General features: G+C 40.7%; 1 pseudogene across 1 annotated transcript; it reads right to left on the reverse strand.

Annotated features, from left to right (window-relative positions):
- Window positions 1-7,404: 7,404 nt before the first annotated feature.
- LOC103882908 lies at window positions 7,405-16,213 on the reverse strand (annotated as a pseudogene). Its single transcript, XR_002521270.2, has 2 exons — window positions 16,121-16,213; window positions 7,405-9,477 (listed from the first exon to the last, which is right to left on the reverse strand). The product of XR_002521270.2 is annotated as a condensin complex subunit 1 pseudogene (transcript).
- Window positions 16,214-20,803: the final 4,590 nt, after the last annotated feature.

Below are 20,803 nucleotides of genomic sequence, written 5' to 3' on the forward strand. Positions count from 1 at the left end.
TCTCTCTCCTTTTTTTTTTTTAGGTTTGGGGGTGCATGTGAATGTTTGTTACATAGGTAAACTCATGTCACAGGGGTTTGTTGTGTAGATTATTTCATCACCTAGATATTAAGCCCAGTACCCAACAGTTACCTTTCCTGCTCCTCTCCCTCCTCCCACCCTCCACTTTCAAGTAGACCACAGTGTCTGTTGTTTCCTTCTTTGTGTTCATAAGTTCTCATCATTTAGCTCCCACTTGTAAGTGGGAACATGTGGTATTTGGTTTTCTATTCCTGCATTAGTTTGCTAAGCATAATATCCTCCAGCTTCATCCACGTTCCCACAAAAGACATGATCTCATTCTTTTTATGATTGTATGGTATCCCATGATGTATATGTACTACATTTCCTTTATCCAAACTGTCATTGATGGGCATTTAGGTTGAGTCCATGTCTTTGCTATTGTGAATACTACTGCAATGAACATTTGTATGCATGTGTCTTTATGGTAGAATGATTTATATTTCTCCAGGCATATATCCAGTAATGGAAATGCTGGGTCAAATGGTAGCCTTGCTTTCATCTCTTTGAATTGCCATACTGCGTTCCACATTGGTTTACACTCCCACCAACAGTGTATAATTCTTCTCTTTTCTCTGCAACCTCACCAGCATCTGTTATTTTTTGACTTTTTAATAATAGCCATTCTGATGGATGTGAGATGGTATTTCACTGTGATTTTGATTTGTATTTCTCTAATAATCAGTGATATTGAGCTTTATTTCATGTGCTTGTTGGCTGCATGTATGTCTTCTTTTGAAAAGTGTCTGTTCACGTCCTTTTTAATGGGGTTGTTTTTCTCTTGTAAATTTGTTTAAGTTTCTTGTAAGTGCTAGATATTAAAACTTTGTCAAATGAGAGTTTGAAATCTTTTCCCCTGTAGGGTGTCTTTTTACTCTGTTGATAGTTTCTTTTGCTGTGCAGAAACTCTTAACTTTAATTAGATCCCACTTGTCAATGTTTGTTTTTGTTGTGATTCCTTTTGGTGTCTTTGTCATGAAATCTTTGCCCATTCCTGTATCCAGGATGGTATCACCTACGTTGTCTTCCAGGGTTTCTATAGTTTTGGGTTTTACATTTAAATCTTTAATCTGTCTGAGTTTATTATTGTATATGGTGTAAGGAAGGGGTCCAGCTTCAATCTTCTGCCTTGGCTAGCCATTTATCTTAGCACTATTTATTAAATCAGGAGTCTTTTCCCCATAGCTTGTTTTCTCTCTCTTTTTTTTTTTTTTTTTTTTTGAGATGGAATCCCACTCTGTCGCCCAGGCTGGAGTGCAGTGGTATGATCTTGGCTCACTGCAACCTCCTCCTCCTGGGTTCAAGCAATTCTCTGTCTCAGTCCCTCAAGTAGCTGGGATTACAGGTACCCACTAACCATGACTGACTAATTTTTGTATTTTTTAGTACAGATGGGGTTTAACCATCTTGGCCAGGCTGGTCTTGAACTCCTAACCTCGTATCAGTTTTGTTGAAGATTAGATCATGTGTTATTTTCATTACCATCTCATTATGATCAATGAATCTATCATTTTTATTATGATTTCTTTGTGGGCAACTTTTACTTAGAAGTATACTTTTAAATTTTCAAAAGTACCAGGCTTGTCTAGTTATATTTTTGTTATCATTTTCTAGCTTACTTTCTTGTATGTTTTAGTTTTTTTGAATTAGATGAAATGACATATGGTCTAATATATAATAATCTGATACTCTTCTATGTACCCTTGAATACATGTGTTCAGCCGATTTGAGAAGTATTAGTTTATATGTTTACATTAGGTCAAGTTTTTTTGCTGTGTAGTTAAAATCTGCTCTATCCTTGCTGATTATAATTATCTATTCCATCTTTAAATAAATAAGAGAATTTGCTAAAATCTGAAGTTCTGGTGGTGGATTTATCTTTTTCTCCCATAGTTCTATTATTTTCTCACTTTATTTATTCTAATGGGCTTAGAATTGCTACATCTTCCTAGTGAATTTAACTAGTAATCAATATACAGTAGTTCTCTTTATCTCTAGTAATGCTTTTAGCATTAAAAAAGATTTTTATCTTATACTGATGTCACTACATAATCTTTCTTAACTAATATTTGTCTGGTATACCATTTTATTGTTGTTTTAAAATTTTATGCTTTTGTTTTAGGTGCTTCCTTTTTCTTCTTTTTTGAGAGCAAGTCTACATGTGCCCAACGTTGTGTCTGGTAGCAGTGGGCCTCAGGAAAAAAGGAGCAGGAAGAGCAGAGGAAATGGGAAGGACCCCAGTTTTACTGGGTGACTTTCTGGCACCTAGCAGGGATTCAATAGATGTCCATTGAACTGTCAAAATGAATGCAGATGGCTGGACGTGCTTCTAGTGTTACTTTTGGACCCAGGTGAAGTCTCCCCATTCCTTCTTCATGTTTGAATCTCTAGTTGTCCCATTGGGAATCCCTCATCCCCAAGGTCTTCTGCTTATGATAAATAATCAATCAGGTTTGTGATTCAAAACAACATCCGTCATCTCTGTAAAACTAGTTCCCCATCCGAAAGCTGTGGCATTGTTTGACAAGAGTATGTATTATTTAAAACCAGACTGTGTCATGTTTTCAGTATCTGAGTACAGTTGGCCCTTTGTATCCACGGGTTCTGCATTTATGGATTCAACCAATTGTGAATTGAAAATATTCAGAAAAAAATGTATCTATACTGATCACGTTCAGACTTTCTTCTTGTCACAATTTTCTAAACAATAAAGTATAACAATTTACACAGGACTTACATTGTATTAGGAATTAAAAGTAATCTAGAGATAATTTAAGCTAGGTTAACATATGCAAATATAGCATCATTTTATTTCAGGGATTTTGGTATCCATGGAAGGATATCCATGGAAACCAATAACCCCATATATACAAAGGGACAACTATATTGGCATCCTTTACCTACTATAGAAAAATTCCTAGTCACCACCTCAGTGCCTCTTTCCCATCCTCTTTATTATCTTCTTCTGGAATTCCAATGGGATTTTTGTTGGACTTTCTCATCCTACTCATTATGCCTCTTCACTCCTCTTTGATCCATCTCTTTGTCTCTTTCTATTGCTTTTTGGGTAATTTATTTGGCCCAATCATCAAGTTTACTGTTTCTCTTTTTATTGGTTCCAACCTTCTAATCAACATATTCATTGAGATTCTAACTTTATTACAATTTTGTTTCATTTCTAGAAGTTCTATTTTGTTCTTATTTAAATGTATCTGGTAAATTAGAGAATTCCTCTTTCATCGAACTTGCAATTTTCTGGTTAATTTCTTTTAATATACTATCTATTAATTTATTTAGTTAGAGATAGGGTTTTGCTCTGTCACCAGGGCTGAAGTGCAGTGGCATGACCATAGCTCACTGCAGACTTGAACTCCTAGGCTCAAGCCATCCTCCCACCTCAGGCTCCCAAGTAGCTGGAACTATAGGTATGCACCACCAAGCCCGGCTAATTTTTTTTTTTTCCTGGAGATGGGGTCTCACTGTGTTTCCCAGGCTGGCCTTAAACTCTTGGTCACAAACAGTCCTCCTGCTTTGGTCTCCCAAATTGCTGGGATTACAGGTGTGAGCCACCATCTCTGGCCTATTTTTAAATATTATATAATACTGTTTATCTGATATTCCCAATATATGCAATCTTTACACATCTGATTTCTGTGTGTACACAGATGTTCATGTTTACACAGTTAGAGTTTTCCAAAAGTCATAGTACATTCATGAGAAAATGGAAGTGAAAAGACAAATACAATCTTAGTACTATTATAAAAATAGTTTTTGCCTAATGGATTCAGAGTCTTAGTGACCCTCAGACGTCCTCAGACTACACACTCAGAACCACTTCACTAAAGCATCCGTCGACACAATCAGTTATTTCTTTCCTATGCCTCCAAAATGTTTCTACCTAGATGCCAACCTTGGAAAAATTGAAAAAATGAAAGTTCAATTTATTTTCCATGGAGCCTAATTTTCTCTGGAATTCTGATCGAAAAAGATTGCAAGCAATGAAAGAATCAAATGCAGCTGTATTCAGTAGTTCTCCCTTATCCACAGTTTCACTTTCCATGATTTCAGTTAATAGTGCAGTAGAGTAAGATATTTTGAGAGAGAATGACCCCATATTCACATAACTTTTATTACAGCATATTTTATCCTTATCATATGATACCAGTATATTATTGTTGTTCATTTCTTTATGTGCGTGATTTATAAATTAAATTTTATCATAGTTAGGTATGTATGTGTAAGAGAAAACATGGTATATATAGGGTTCAGTACTATCTGCAGTTGGGACTCCTCAAACATATCCGTCACAGATAAGGGGGGACCTGCTGTAATATTTTTGCTTCTTAACCAAGTGTTCTCCCTCCCCCATCCCTGTCTTAGCATTTCTATCATTACATAATTCTCTGTTTGGAAAACTGTATCATAAGGCTTTTACTGCCACAATGCAGGTTAATTAGGAAATGAGAAAAACAAAGTAGTCTATTTCTTGGTCTTGAGTTTCAAGTGATTTAGAAGGAAAAATGAAAACCAGGCTACCTGGATCCAAGAATGGGAAAGAATGAGGAGTATGTAGGGAGGAGGAGACAAGAGCTTAAACATGGAGGCATTTCTGGCCGGGTGCGGTGACTCACGCACAAGCAAGAGCATCTGTAACCCACCATACTCACTTTCTCAAGAGAGTCCAGAGAGCGAGTAAGGCACAGGGGCCCTCTTCTGCATATTGAAAGTGAGAAGAAATGTCTATGTGAGTGTCTAGGCAAAGAGCTTGAAACAGCCACTGTGGGTCTCTGCACCTGCAGCCTGGTGCAGGGATCAGAAGAATGTACTTACTCTGTGCAACAAGAACCCTGCCTTTGTGACAAAGCCTGTGGCCCAAAGAGACCCTGCAGTTGGAACAAGGAGGCACCACTTTGATCTGCTGACAGCTAAGTGCAGGGTGGAATCAGAGATATCTTAATAGATGCCAATGATAAGAGATGACACCAAGGACCAGGCAGCTTAGACACACACACACACACACATACATACACGCGCGCAAGCACCCATGCACACGTGCGACTTGATACTGCATGAGTTTTCTAAAGCTTAAAGATGACTACAAGACAAAGAATAAACACTTATTTGACTGCAGTTAAGTTTTTGATATCTAGCAGAGTAGGAGTTTTGACTAGCAATTAACTTCAGTTTTAGAACATGACAAATGTTATTTTTATTATACAACTACAAACAAATATGTAATGAATGCTCAGATTCCAGGACCCTATACCTGGGGTGATGGGTGGGATGAGTTAAAGAAGGGATCTGGACACTGCTGCCTCACTGCCTTCTTTATATGGGGATCATATCACAAATGAGGCTCACTGTGGCTCCAGTCTTGTTTACTGTGCAGCAAGGCTTTTGGCCAGAGAACATAATTGACGTGCATGGAGCTGGAGCTCTTGCCAGCTCACAGCAAAAGGGCCTCTAATTCAGACAAAAAGGAGTTGGACCTCTGCCAGTCATGTACCTGTTATGCTTTCATATAGGCATCAGTTAGACCCTGATTTCAGTCTGACAAACCAGAAAATATAAAACCGTCAGGATCAAGGCACACTCTTTACTGGGAGTATTAGCCTGGTAATGGAGAGGAATGTTATTAAGCATTAGCATAATATCTATTAAGTAAAATTCCGTGAAGCTGCTATTCTTCATGCCAGCATCTGGCGGCAAGGGAGGACTATTTCAGGTCTTGCCATCACAGCCACTTCACACTCAGGTCATGCCACAGTCACTAGCACAGCTTGAGATTGGGGCAGGAAGTCCCCAAGGTGACCAGACAGAAAGCAGCCTCGGGACAGAGCATGAGACTAGGGGTGGTAGCAGCTGGGTTTTATTTACTCTGGAATGTGTGACCTTGGGCAAGCTGCCAGCCCATTCTGTTCCTCTCTGCATGCCATACCACCTGGAATTCCTACATTACTAAGTCACCCCCTGGGCCAAGGTCTGATGTCCCTATTAAAATGCTGTTGAGAGAGTAAGTGGCTTCAGTTATTAGCCCTGGAGAACTAGTTCGCCAGTTTGATTTGTTTACAGCTGAGAACTCTTTCAGTTTGTGTGGGCGAGGTACTGAGCAGGTGGAAGAGGCTTTGCTGGAGTAGGGGATCCCACTCCCTTTTCTGCCTGCGAGTGGGATTGGGGGAAGGGGGAGTATTTGTCAATCACAACAGAATCCTAGTATGTCTGGGAGGTGTAGCATAGGCCATTGCATTCATCTTCCCCCAGTACCCGAATCCCTGACCAATAGAACTGAGGATCTTTACTTAATAACCTCTAGTGATGGGATAATCACCTCCTCCTAAGGCAAGCTACTTAGAAACTCTAAGATGTTATTGAGAAAAGACCCTGAGCCCAGTCTTGAATTAGTTCAAAGTCTAATGCTTCTCCCAGGTGACAACCCTTGAAAGAGTGTGTGACAGGCACCATGCCCCCCTGAATGGTCTCTCCTTGCAAATAAATAATACCTGTTTCTCCCTCTGCAGTGTGCGCAACCCAAACAATGCCGAGCCTCTGTGTGGCCGCTCTCAGCCTGATGTTGTACCCTAAACCTTCAACCTCAGTCTTAATGCCTGAGAATGGGGGAATGTGTGGAAAATGGCATGAAATACAGTACACAGGAAAATGTCTTAACATTTCTCTTGATTCTCTAGCTCCTTATCTCTTGTCTTAAAAATCTCTTTCTAAAACTTTCAAGGGAAAAAGGAAAGGGGTAGAAAGCGGAAGTGAGGAGAGGTAAAGGAAGATGTTCATTATTGGGAGCCTATAATGTTTCAAACACTTGGGACATTTAACCTTCCCAAAGTAAGTATACTCATCCTAATTTTATAAGGTAGAAACTAAGACCCAAGATATCTAAGTAAGTCGTCCAAAGTCACAAAGCAATTACTTGGCAAACAATGGATTCAGATAATGACTATATCATAGGCCAGGCCCAATTACACTCAAAATAATTCACGTCTTCCTAAGAGGTAAGCCCTGGGGGCCCAAATGGGGGTTGTTGAATAAGGGCAGAAAGTACAAGGGAGACAAGTTGCCAATCACAGCTTGGCCCTGATTATAATAACTGATACAATCAAAGTTAAATTTCATATCCTTAGGTTTCCTGCATATTCCAAGGCTGATGAGAAATTCCCATTCTAAGAATGGGGATCTGCTGAATGTTTTAAATTCAGGCCCTTAATTAAATATTTTAAGATGACTCTTTCTGTGTTTGCCTTTAGTCTTTTATTTCTATCCAATATTGTTTCCGGACCAAACTGAGGGTCGGGCTGCTGTTTCTTATAGCCCAATAACGAGATGCAAATGAACTGGGGAGGAAGAGAGTTTTTTTTTTTTTAAGTATATAAAAACATTGATTCATTAGAAAACAAGGAGACTGGCAAACATATATTCCAAAGTGAAAGCAGCTCCACGCAGTTCAGTTAGCCTAATTTAAGAGAAAGGCCTTGCACTTTAAAGATCGTGTATTTTTTTTTTTTTTCCAAAAAAGGAGACAGGCAAATATTTTACAAGGGGAACAGAATTAGAATTCCAGGTCACCCTACAAGATACCGTGCACAGGGAGGACAGGAACAGGCAAGATGACTTCCTAGGATCTGTGCCTGTGAGCTGATGCTCTGAGAACGGGCGTTGTTTTCTTCAGTGTCCCATCTTCTGTCATCTAGGCTAAAAGATCTTCCTTACTTGACTCATCACTTGAGAAGACAACTTTGGGTTTCTTTCTGGAAGCTGGCTGCTGGGTGTTCAGATGCCGAAGGGTAGTACAGCAGAGCTCTGGTGTGACAAAGTCATTGTCTGAGGCTGCAGAAGCCAGAGGCTGGTGCCTACAAACAGTGGATGGTTTCTTGACTGATGGGGCTCTCTGGCTACCTGCTTGGTTAATCTCAAGCTCCTCAATCCCATCCAAACCTCTGGTATGACAGGCCTGAAGCTTTTGCTCAAATTCATCTATTACAGCCTTGCACTCAGGCTTGGCCCCATGTTGCAGCTTGCCCACAATTGACAAAAAAAACACTGAAGATGGACTCATCTGACAGTTTGTCTCCAAAACAGTCAAAATTGCCAAGCATCTTGTGGAGGCCTTGCTCTGTGAGGGGCAGCTGTGACACACAGTAGGCCAGGTCCCACTGCACCTGCTTTGTTTAGGCTGTGTGGAACCACTGACACAGCTTTTCCACCAGGCTTTGTATGCTTGTCTTTGGTGATGATGTAGGACAGGAGGTGTTTCATAATGGTGTGAAAAGGCACTTCCTCCATCCCCAGCTCGGGGCCTGACAGGTGACTGATGATATCTGGAAGGAGATTATAGATTCTGCTGCCCTTGTGGGAGAGCTTGTTGAAGAACTTCTTGGCCAGGGCAGCAATCTGAGGCTCAGGGTCAATGAGCAGCACTGCCATCTCACTCACCTGCCCCTTCACCTTCACCATGTCCTTGAGGGTCAGGTGAGTCATCACCAGCCCTGCTGTTTTCCACACTGGCTGAGCAGAGTCCCGAAGGTAAGCATATACATGAGGAGTCCAGGGGTCCACTAGATTGGGAAGGCAGATGGCCAGCTCTCCAGTGGCAACCATGAGGTTAGACCAGACAATAGGAAGTGGAGACTTTTCTAGCATGGTGAACAGAAGAGAAGACTGGGAGTCACAGAAAGTGGCACTGATCATGCAGAACTTGCCAAGGGCAGGTAAAGCAGCTGCAGAGAGGTCTGGGTTGCTATAGAGGCCTGGGTTGTTGCAGACTTTAAACAAGAGTGGAACAGAGGCAGCCAGTGTCTGTTTGCCATCCAACAGTTCCATCTCACAGAAGACGTGAATGATTTCTGTCTCCGTGTCATCTGCTGCCCCAACCAGCCCCAGCTCCTCCTCCATGGTGGTCTCAAAACTTGTATTCTTCTTCTTGGGATCTTTTGGTCTTGTGCTCCTGTTTTTCCTGGAGAACTCAGCACTGACAGAACTCTCCACTCACTGCCTGCTCCAAGTGGACCAGCTGCTGCAGAGCCACATGTTCAGCCAGGGACAGCAAGTTCATCAATAGGAAAGTGGGGAGCATTGCAGGGGACTTCTTTGGGTCCTCCTGACTAGTTATCTTCTCTTCTAGCTTCTCCAGGACCTGTTTTGCATAGCCCTGCCATATCTGGGCACAGATCACTTTGGGACCCTCTGCCAGTTGGTAAATGAGGGTCACTGCCACCTCTTTGAATGGGATCCAGAGTGGGTCTGGTGGACAAAGCCTTTTGGGACTCTCTCCCGCAGTCACTCAAACAACCTGTGTTCCTGAGGCAGCCGGAATAGGGGGTGACGTTTGCCCAGAGAAGGCTTTCTACTGTCAGAGATGTAGGCAATGGCATGGCACACCTGCTGGGCCAGCCGGTAATCCTGTGGAAACTTCAGAAGAGAGTTTTATTTTCTGCAACTGGTGACAGGGAGAAGGCCTGGAAATTATTGCCAGACCAACTTAAAATTACAAAGTTTTCCAGAGTTTATATACCTTCTAAGCTATATGTCTACGTGTAAGTGTGCATTCTTCTAAAGATATAAATGGTTAACTTCTTTTAATCTATAACTAAGGTCTGAGTCCTGAAGACCTTCCTCTGGAGTCTCAGTAAATTTACTTAGTCTAAATGGGTCCAGGTGCTGGGGTGATTACCCTTATCTTGTCTCCTGCTAAATTACAGAGGTTTGGGGATTTCCTTCAGACCTCCAATCAACTTGTTTGTGGAGGCCTAGGGAGTTTCTTCAGACCCCCAGAGAAACTTCTTTAATCCTAAATGGGTCCTGTTAAGAATTCCTTTGTTATTTTGTCATGCTTTAAGTCCCAGGAGAAGCCTAGGTAAAACTCTTGATGGGCTTTTGTTACATTCCAGCCTTCATATAAGGGCACTGGCTTTTAAGATTTAACTTAACCACTCAGTCAGTACTGAAAGAGTTGTTAGTGATACCTGGCCTGCCACAATTACGAGTGTCCAGAATTTTACTAGATGTTTGGGAGAAGGGGAATGAGAAGCCTGAGTTGGGAATCTTCTCCACGAGTCTCTCACAATCTAGTTGGAAAGACTAATAAATCCAATGACATATTAAATGATAAGTAAATGACAACCTGTGGTGTTTACTTCATGCCTTTGCACACACTGCTGTCTCTACCTGGATGCCCTTCTCTCACCTGGTCTCTCTAGCAAAGCACTACTCATTCCTCAAGACACAAAGCTGAACAGGCACTCTGTGAAGCCTGCCTAGTCTGCTTGGTTCCTTCCCAGGAGATTTTGCCAATCATCCCTCTTTTGGACAGATATTGTGCAACACTGTATTTTAATTATTTCACATCTCCCTGAAACACTAGAATGTGAGCAATTTGAAGATAGGAATGGAGTTTCCTTCCTTGTATTCTCAGCACATGGCATTGTGTCCAAAACCAAATAGTCAGCAATCAATAGTAATTGACATGTATTTAAAGAAGCCCTACGTGAAGTGGTGCAAATCAGGGTCCTCCAGGACACGATGGGGACTTCACAGAGTGGGTGGAGCTTGTATTGGGCCTTAGAGGATGACTAACATTTGGAGATGCTGATGCTGCCGAAAGTAGAATAATCAGGAGGAATGAAAGGCCAGAAATACGAGAATGTCTTCCCCAGTGTTTCACGGTGGTCCTAGATTCAAATATCCCATCATGTCACAACTTTGAGATGAGGAAAATACTTTCACCAGGAAGATGAATGCAGTTCTGAATTACAAACCCAGGTGAGTTCTCAACAAGAACAGAAGACCAGCCAGGTGTGGTGGTACATGCCTGTAGTCCCAGCTACTCAGGAGGCTGAGGTGGGAGGATCGCTTGAGCCCAAGAGCTCTGGGCTGTAGTGCACTATGTGGATTGGATGTTTGTACTAAGTTTGGCATCAGTATGGTTACCCCAATCCCAGGAGCAGGTAACGACTAGATTGCCTAAGGAAGGATGAACCAGCCCAAGTTGGAAACAGAGTGGGTCAAAATTCCCATGCTGATCAGTAGTGGGATTATGCCAGTGAACAGCCACTGCACTACAACATGAGCAACATAGAGAGACTCCTTCTCCAGAAAAAAAATGAAAGAAACCTGCAATCCAAGCACTTTGGGAGGCTGGGGAAGGAGGATTGCTTGAAGCAAGGAGTCCAAGACCAGCCAGGGTAACATGGCGAGACCCTGTCTCTACAAAAATAAAAATAAATTAAAAATAGACATAAATAAAAAATTATAAATGAATTTTAAAAAGAAAGAAAAAAGAATAGAAGGCTTTGGGGATCAGAGAAGCCCAAAGGGATTCCTGGAGTTTGAAACACAAAATAGGCATGAGAGACTTAATCTGGATCTCAGAACAACACTAGAAGAAAACCTGGACATTTTGAAGCCCTTAAATTCATAAAACTTTGACAGTTTTATGAACATTTGTTGAAGCCTTGCCATGTCCAAGAAGGTCACCCAGGATCAGAACTTCCACCTATCTCCTCTTCTCCCCCTGTCCTTTTCTGAGGTCTACACCCCCTTTGTAGTAGGTGGTCAGCTGTACACAGGACTAAGTTTATCAAAACTTATTCTCAGGAAATAAAAGTAAGACAAGAAATACAATATACACAAGAACACATGTTCTTGTACATCAGTAACCATCTCTGAATAGCCTGTCTCTAGATTCTGCTTGATGTAAGAGTGGTTGCTTCTGAGAAAAGAACTGAGTGACAAACAATAGTTGGAGGAGGGTACCTTTCTTAGTTTCGGTTTTTATTATTTTTATTGAAGTATGAAGTTCAATTCTGTGCACACAAGTATCAGCTGACGAATTTTCACAAACAGAAGATGCCATTGTAACTACCACCCAAATCAAGAAATGTTCCCATCTGCCTCTATGCCTCCTCTCACCAATTCCCAGTACCACTTCCTCCCCCAACCAAGAGTCAGCTCTGAGGCCCAGACAGGCTTCACCTAATTTTATACTTTATTTTTTCTTTTTATGAACAGCTTTATTAAAATATTCACATAACAATACAGTTCACCCATTGAAAGTATAAAATTGAGTGACTTTTAGTATATTTACAGATATGTATAACCATCACCAAAGTCAATTTTAAAATATTTTCATCACCTCAAAAAGAAAGCGAATACCTTTTAGCTATAACTCCCACCCCACATCCTCCCCAACCCTAGTCAACTTTCCTGTCTCTATGAAATTGTTTAATCAGATTAAACAAATTTCACTGGGGGTCTGAAGAAACTCCCTAGGCCTCCACAAACAAGTTGATTGGAGGTCTGAAGGAACTCCCCAACCTCTGTAATTTAGCAGGAGACAAGATAAGGGTAATCACCCCAGCACCTGGACCCATTTAGACTAAGTAAATTTACTGAGGCTCCAGAGGAAGGTCCAATTCTCTACATTTCATATAAATGGAATCACGTAATATATCATATTTTGTGATTGATTTCACTTAACACTTTCACGGTTCATTTTTGTTGTAGCATGTATCCATATTTCATTTTTTATGGCTAAATAATATTCTATCATATGGATATACCACATTTTGTTTATCCGTTCACCAGTTGATGGATATTTCAGTGGTTTTTACCTTTTGGCTCTTCACAATAAAATGCTGCTACAAACATTTATGTACAACTTTTTGTGTGGACAGTTTTTTCTCTTGAGTATGTAACCAGGAGCAGAATGGCTGGGTCATGTGGTAACACTGTGGTTAGCATTCTAAGCAACTGCAGTTTTGCATTCCCACCAGCAGTGTACAAAGGTTTCCATTTCTCCTCATCCTCACCAACATTTGTTATTTGAGGATTGTTCATTACAAATACATAAAACAGTGGTTACCAGAGTCAGTCAGGGTGGGAGGGAGGAATGCAGAGATTTAGGTCAAGGATATAACGTAGCAAATATGTAGAATGATTTAATTCTTTACATAAATAGACTCTTACAGTATGTGTGCTTTTGTTTCTGACTTACTTTGCTCAGCATTCGATTCAGGAGATTCATCAACAGTGTTGCCTATAGTTGCAGACTATTCACTATCTTTATTGAATGGTGTTCTACTGTGTGAACACACCACAGTTGATTTTTTCGCTCCACTAGTGGTGAGCATTTGGGTCATTTCCAGTTTAGGGTTGCTATGAATACTACTGCCTTGAACAGTCCAGGATACATCATTTTGTGAGCTGCTTATTTTTATTATTTGTGCTACCTGAATTTTGTACTATGTGCATGTATTACTTTTCTAAAACATCCTAAAACACCTTTAAGGGCTTTTAAACTAGATCAGAAACTTAGCTCCTTCCCTACTGACAAGTAGGCAGAAAAAAAAATAATAGTAATAACTAATATTTACTGAATGCTCACTGAGCCACCTCTTTGGGAAAAAAATCTTTTCATATATGTTTGTATTTAATCCTCCAAATTACTCAAAGCCATAGGTATTCTCATTATGCCCATGTCAGACCTGCAGAAACTGAGACTGAAGGACGTTAAATAATGTGTGCGAAACTATACACCTAGCAAGTAGGGAATCACAGTACAAATACAGGTCTCTGACTACAAAGCCTGTGCATTCACCCTCCAATTACACAGCCTCCAATTACACACAGCTGGGAGTTCAGGGCGCCTGCTAGACACGGGGAGGAGAGGCTGAAATGAGAGAACCCGAAACTGCCAGCTCAGTCCAGCTCAACAGCCCGGATTCTTCTTCCCCCCACTTCATGTCCTCATTAATCAAATGCTCTTGAACATGAAAGAGAGTGAGATTGGATTTTTGTTAAGATGAAAGAAACGAATCTGTTCCCATCTGGCACCTTCAAAACTCTTCTATCCAAGCCAGCAGGGAGCACTTAGTGCAACCTACATGGCAGCTTAATAATTCCCCAAGAATGCCGGGAGATTTGGCAATGTCACAACCGATCTGGATCCACCAGCACTTGAGAATAATAGAAAGAACAGGGGCCTAAGGTCTAGGGCAGGGGTCAACCAACTTTCTCTGTAAAGGCCCAGATACTAAATATTTTAGGCTTTGCAGATCCTATGACCTCTGTGTCAACTACCCAACTCTGGCATTGTAACATGAAAGCAGCCATGGACAACACATGAGCAAACAGGCCTGGCTGTGTAAATAAAACTTCGTTTATGGCACAGATATTTGAATTTCATATAATTTTCATGCGTCCGGGCATATATTTCTTTTTTAAAAAAATATGTTTTAACCAGTAAAATATGTAAAAGTTAGTTATTCACAGTTTGAAAGCTGCACAAAAATAGAGGACAAAGTCTAGAGACCTGGATTCAAATCCTCTCTCTACCATTTGTTATTTCTGTGGCTTTCCATATACTACTTACATTCACCAAGCTTCGTTTCTCTCTTGAGAAAATGAGTAGAGCAGGTGCCAGGCATTCGGGGCCTCCCTCGTGGCTGGCACTGAGCCACATGCTTTATATGCTTTACTGAATTAAATCCTGTAATAAACACAAAAGGCTGAAATTATACGACTGCCTTTTCAGATAGTTATGATGATTAAGAAATTATGTCTATAATTGTGCCTAAGCTGGCCTCCATAGTTCATTGAGTTTGATGCTTCCTGTTGTATGCAAAAGTTGCCATGCTGGTTCGAAGAGAGCATGCCTGCTTTTTCTAATACCTGTGATGTTTTGAGTACCTATATTTGTATTTCATTTAGAGTAAATAATTATCTAATTGTATTATTCTATTTAATTATAATTGCATCAAGCTGCAATATACAATCCAAATTTCACTGAACTGAAAGTTGAGCTCACACTTTGAATAGTCACTCCTTCTATTAGGTTGATGCAAAAGTAATTGCCATTACTTTTAGTGGCAAAAATGGCAATTACTTTTGTACCAACCTAATATATATGTGCACAGTAGGCAGTTTGACTCAGGTACACTTATTCAAAACATTGCGTTAAGTAAGATAATACATGTAAATACCTAGCACACAGCCTGGGATGCAGGTGTCGGCCAGTGTTTGTTCCCCACTTCCTTAGTGACAAAGATGAGGCTTAGTTACTTTTTGGAAAAGGTGAGTGCCACCAGAGAGATGAGGCCAAGGCTTATCAGACACACTGGAACACGCAGCTTTACCAAGGAATAAATCCAACATATTTTGTGTGTGAGTTCTGGCTCTGAAGCCCAGCCTGTTCTTACACTGACCCCCCAGTTTCTGCCTTGATCAGCCACCCACTAGGCTGGGCATTGCTTCCTCTCACTCTGCTATCTAGTGACCCAACCTAGGCCCAACCCTCCAGCTTTCTTCGGCCATGCAACTGTTCTGCTAGTCTGCTCTGCATATCTGCTCCTACCTTCCGATGTCTCCTCTGAGCTTTGGCTCCATTCCCCACTCAGCACAAACAACCCACTTTGCCCCAATATGGGGTGCAACAGCTCAGACTCTCCTAGTGGTCTAATCCCAGACACCTCGTTTGCTTCATAAGCACAATCTGGAGAGAAGATTTTCACTGCTCAGAGCCCTTCAGGAAGCAGAAGAGTAGAGTGGTGAACAGAGCAATCATCCTCTGGAATGACCCTCACTGGTGTTTCAATCCCAGCTCCCCTCCATACTAACACTTGGGTGAGTTATTCACCAAGTCTATGCTTCAGTTTCCTCATCTGTAAAATGGAGATTGCAAAAATATCATCTATCCCACAGGGTTATGGTGATGATTAAATTTGCTATTCTATAGAAAGTACCTGCAGCAGTGGTTAGCATGTGGTAGGCACTTTGTATTCGTTATCTGTTATGTCTGTTTGCTCTTACTAGCATCTAAATTTCTGAGTCCTAGACCTCCCCAGAGAGTGTCAAGTTTGTGATGTTTCGTGGAAACAGATATAAGCTCACTTGCCGAATCTCTCTCTGAGCTAATAATTAACACATACATTGCACAGTAGCTTACCAGGAAAGCCTATACTGGTCTGAACGAGAAGAAACTTACTGAACAATACTAAAGCTCACTTCTCAATATAACAGCAGCCCTTGCTCAACGTGTTGCCCATATCTTCAGTACTGTGCAGAGGTCACAGCCATCATATTCTGCCAGCTCTTCCCCTATGGGTTGAGCAAGCCCATCATGTGTCTTCCCAACCAGGACATTTTTCATTTTTAGCTTCTTGTTTTGACATAATTTCAGGTTTACAGAAAATCTTTAAGAGTAGTACAAATACCCCCATGTACCCTGTGCACATATTCCTGAAATGTTAATATTTTTCATATTTGCTTTATCATGTCCTCTATCAGTCTATCTATAATACCTACCTATCTACCTATCCATCCATCTAAAAGTGCCCCATGTAATCAGCAAACCTGCTTCAAATGTCACCAATTATCCCAAGAACATCCTTTTTAGCACAAGAAAACCCTGAATCATGTATTGTATTCAGTCACCATGTACTTTTAGTGTTCTTTAACTTAGAACAGTTCCTTGGTCTTTCTTTGTATCTTAGGACATCAACATTTTAAAATAGCACAGGTTAGATATTTTGTGGATTTTCTCTCACTTTGGGTTTGTGTAATGTTTCCTTCTGAATAGATTGAGGTTATGTGCTTTTGAGAGTTATACACCAGGAGTGATGCTTTGTTCATCTTAGTATATATTATCAGCAGACACAGTATATCAATTTGTCCCATTACTAGTGATGTTATTGTCAGATTTCTGCACTGTAAAGACACTGCTTTTCCTTTTGCAACTGACAAGTATTTTAAGAGTATATAACCATCCTGATACTCCTTAAACTTTCACTGAAAACACTTAGCACACAGTGTAGATTCCTGTCTGAATCAATGCTATAAAGGTTTCCAAATGATGATTTTTCTAATTTCATTATTTCTTCTATACTTATTAGTAGTCTCTCTACTTTAAAGAAGAACTTTCCCTTCTCTCCTACTTTCAAATTTATATCATAGGTTCTTCTTTTATTCCATGGGTTATAATTGGTTGCCATAGTTATTACTTTTTATGCCTAGATTGCTGACTGGGGTCAGAAAGAGCCCTACAATTTGGTGCATGTTCCTGTTGACATGTTTCTCAGCATTTTGGGGGATGCCCTCACTTGCCAGCACAACATGATGTTCCAGGCTTATCGTGTCCTTTTCCCAGCCCCAAGCCTGGAATCAGCCATCTCCAATGAGCCAAGTAAACCAGGGCATATTTGAGAGAAAGGGCCACAGGCATAATCATGGCAGGTATAAACTGGAACTGACCTAGAGACGCCAGGTCATATTCCCAATCTACCACTAGATGTCCTTCCACACCTCAATGGTTCTTAACAGGAGGCAGTCCCGGGGCATTTGGAAATGGTGGGATATTTGGAGTTATCACAAAGACTGGGGCAGCAGGGGTTACTTCTGGCATTTAGTAAGCACAGTCCAGGCATGCTAAATTTCCTGCACAGGACCATCTATCCTAACACAGAATTACCCCATAAGTAGCAATCCTGTTAATAAACAGTGGTCCAATCCCTGAACTAATCTATCTTGTGTTCTAGTCTCTCAAGGATTTACTTAGTTATTTTCACCTTAGTGGACATCAGTTAATTCAATCACCACTGTTTCCATAGAGGGAATCTAATATATTAGATTGATCAAGTGCGTTAATCAAATATATTGGATTAGCTGGCATGCATTATAGCAAATAAAATAGCCAGTCTTCATTGTAGATCTAGTTTAAACAAAGCCTCCACCTCTTATGTGTCAATTTTTGAAGAAAACATTGTTCTAGCAAGTTGGCAAGGAGCCTAGGACTTACGTTAAGACACATCCTCTCATCCTCAGTTCTTACAGCTCTCTGTCTAGTTATTGCCCCTATTCAGCACCAACAACAGGTACCCAGGTTTTATAGGGCAAGCATTTTACATGCACTATCTCATTTAACCTTCACAGTAGCCCTATAAATCAGGCATTCTTATTATTACAATTTTACAAAGAACCTGGGATTCGGTGTGGTCGGTAGCAAGCCCAAGATATCACAGCTGTCATGTGGCAGAGCCAACATTCAAAATCCCATGGTCAGCCTCCAGTAGCCATGCTGTGTATTGCCAATGAATGTAAGAACATACCCAACACAATGAAAAATAAAAAATGAACTAGAAAGGGCATGGAAAATATTAAATCATAACTGCAGAGGAAAAAAATCAAATTTAGGCTTTGAGTTACTGCAAAGTTACTGCAACCAATCATTTTATTTTGTGCTTCCTAGTTATCAGCTAAAACTAAGGGCAAAACAAATTACAAAAATATAATTTGTTGTAAGCTTGAGGGAAATGCACAGCAAGATGTTTCTTGATCAAGAAAATGGATACTGTGGAGCTTTCTATTCAGTACTTTGACGAAACAGCACTAAAATGTCCTCAATAACATCTCTACAAAGAATCAGTGATTCTTACAGACCTCTAAGAGGAGCCAGTGTGATGCCTAAGGATGGGCATGTAGGTTACTTGGCAGACAGACTCAGCAGTCATCATCACATAGTAATTTCTAGCATCCTAGTAGCTTTCTCACTGGCTTTAGTTTTGAATAAATGGGATTTTTACTAAGATCGTACATTATGCAACAGAGGCAACCACAAAGACCATCCCTAGAAAATGAAATTATCTTGGGCCCCTTCCTCCCTTACCTCCTGCTTCACACTGCATTCTCTGGGAAGCAGATGCTGAAACAGAATCAGCTATACAAAAATTTGGGGAGAAGCCACACCTGTGAAAGCAAAGGGAAGAAGTAAGATTGGGCCAGAGGACCCATCAGAGCCTGACATTAACCTGACAGTCTCTGTCAGCTCAGGAACCCTTTAGGATTTCCATATTGGGTGTAAATGACTGGACCCTTCTACTGGAACTTAGTCATTGGTAGAGTTGTACCAAGAATAGCGTGATCCCAGCTAAAAAGCTGAGGCAAACACTGAGGAATCTAACAGCTGAAGGATGTCAGCAAACCATATTCCTCACAGCTGGACAGCAAGGTCATTCTTGAAGGGGGGATCTGAGCAGCATATCTCTATGTCTGCCTCACTTCCCTCTGTACAAGCCTGTACCTGATTGCAGCAGAATGAGATGAGAAACAAATATTTTTTGTTACAATTTACCACTTCCATCTCAGCCTGCTACCACTTAGCTCTCCTTGGGCAAGGGGAAAAAGACATTTGAAGAGCTTGAGTCTTGGGTAAGTGAAAATGGAACTCTCCTCTCCTTCCCTTGGATTTCTAAACATCCTAGATCATTTCTGTGAATTCTTTTTATTAGGAAAATAGCACCCTTTAAAAGAAAAAACAAGTTGTCTATGCCTTACACTTACACTCAGAGTCAGTTTGAGCCTCCTGCTGTGCAATGATGTACATCTTGTGCAATGATAACTGCATGCTACCATGCCTCAAGAAATGTTCCCTTAAGTGGAGTGAGGAGGAGAAATAATGGAGGCTCAATGCCTTGTTTCGAGAAAATATTTGTTCTTGCTGAACCTGATGCTTGTGCTTTTGAGTGCAGGACTTTTTCCTCGCCCAGCGATAACCAACAACTCAGGTAAGCCAGTTGGCCTCACTTCATGAGCTTCTTGGTTTCTGAATACAACAGAGGCAAAGAGAGTAAGTTTTATGAAGACTTGGGTTTCCTTAATTAGACACAAGATTTTTATTTGGTTGGGGGGACTAATGGAGAAAGGGACACACTAGTGGCATTTGTAACTTGTTAAGACTAATTGAAAATCTCAGGACCAAAGCTTTCTGTGAAGAGAGTGCTCTAATGAGAATAAATGTGATGATTATTTACCTAATTGAGCAGTAATGACTGAGGTACGAGCCACTTCCCCAGGATTAATAAAGAGCCGGGGAGTTGACAGTTTAGACCATTAGGCTCAGCTGGTACTTCATCTTGGTGAAGGGCACAGTGCCAGAATCATATTGCTATTGTAAAATGAGCCCAAAATATAGACATATACTTTTGGAGAAATAATTTTAATTGGCTAAGTACCCGACATCAGGTTGGGCCATTCAGTTCTATCATTAAACAAAGTTTCACACAAGTTCTTCAAGACTTGTTCCATTTAGAGTGTCCTCAGCATTCAGTGATTAAAAAAGAAAAGTAGAAGAGGGACCCTTAGCAATATCAAAAATAGTCTCTTGTGCAATCAAAAGCAAGCAAGCTATTATTACATACACCCTCTCACTTTAAATACAACACTAGAGACATTGAGTTGAGCTGGAAGCATTGCATACTCTGAGATACAGTTGATATTGTTACCCACAGTGTCCCTCCAGGAAAGCCAGAGGTCATCCGTAATACCACAATTAAGGATAAAAGGATCTTATATTATCAGAAATTTCAATGTCTTCATAAAAAATTGTGTTTGCATTCAATATCTCCCTTATCCAGTGTGACAAATATTCGTGTATGAGTCATGTCAAGAAAAAGAGTTTCTCAGCTTGCTATGTATTCATTATTCTATGGCTCTGCTCTGCAGGGGAAAGTGCGAACAGCAACTGAGAGCAAGCAGGAATCTAAGACATGGGATTCAACTTGCCCTTTACACAGGGTGAATCCTACACTAGTGACCTTTGTGTTTTAAGGAAGTTTGCAAATATGTTTAATTGGACAACATTTCTTCCTTTATCTAGCAAACACTGAGTATCTTGCCAGATACTATGAAAAAAGATAAAATTATAAACATGAGCAAGGCACAGCCACTGCCAATCAGAAGCTTACAA

The sequence above is a fragment of the Papio anubis genome, chromosome 4, assembly GCF_008728515.1.
Source record: "Papio anubis isolate 15944 chromosome 4, Panubis1.0, whole genome shotgun sequence".
NCBI lineage: Eukaryota > Metazoa > Chordata > Mammalia > Primates > Cercopithecidae > Papio > Papio anubis.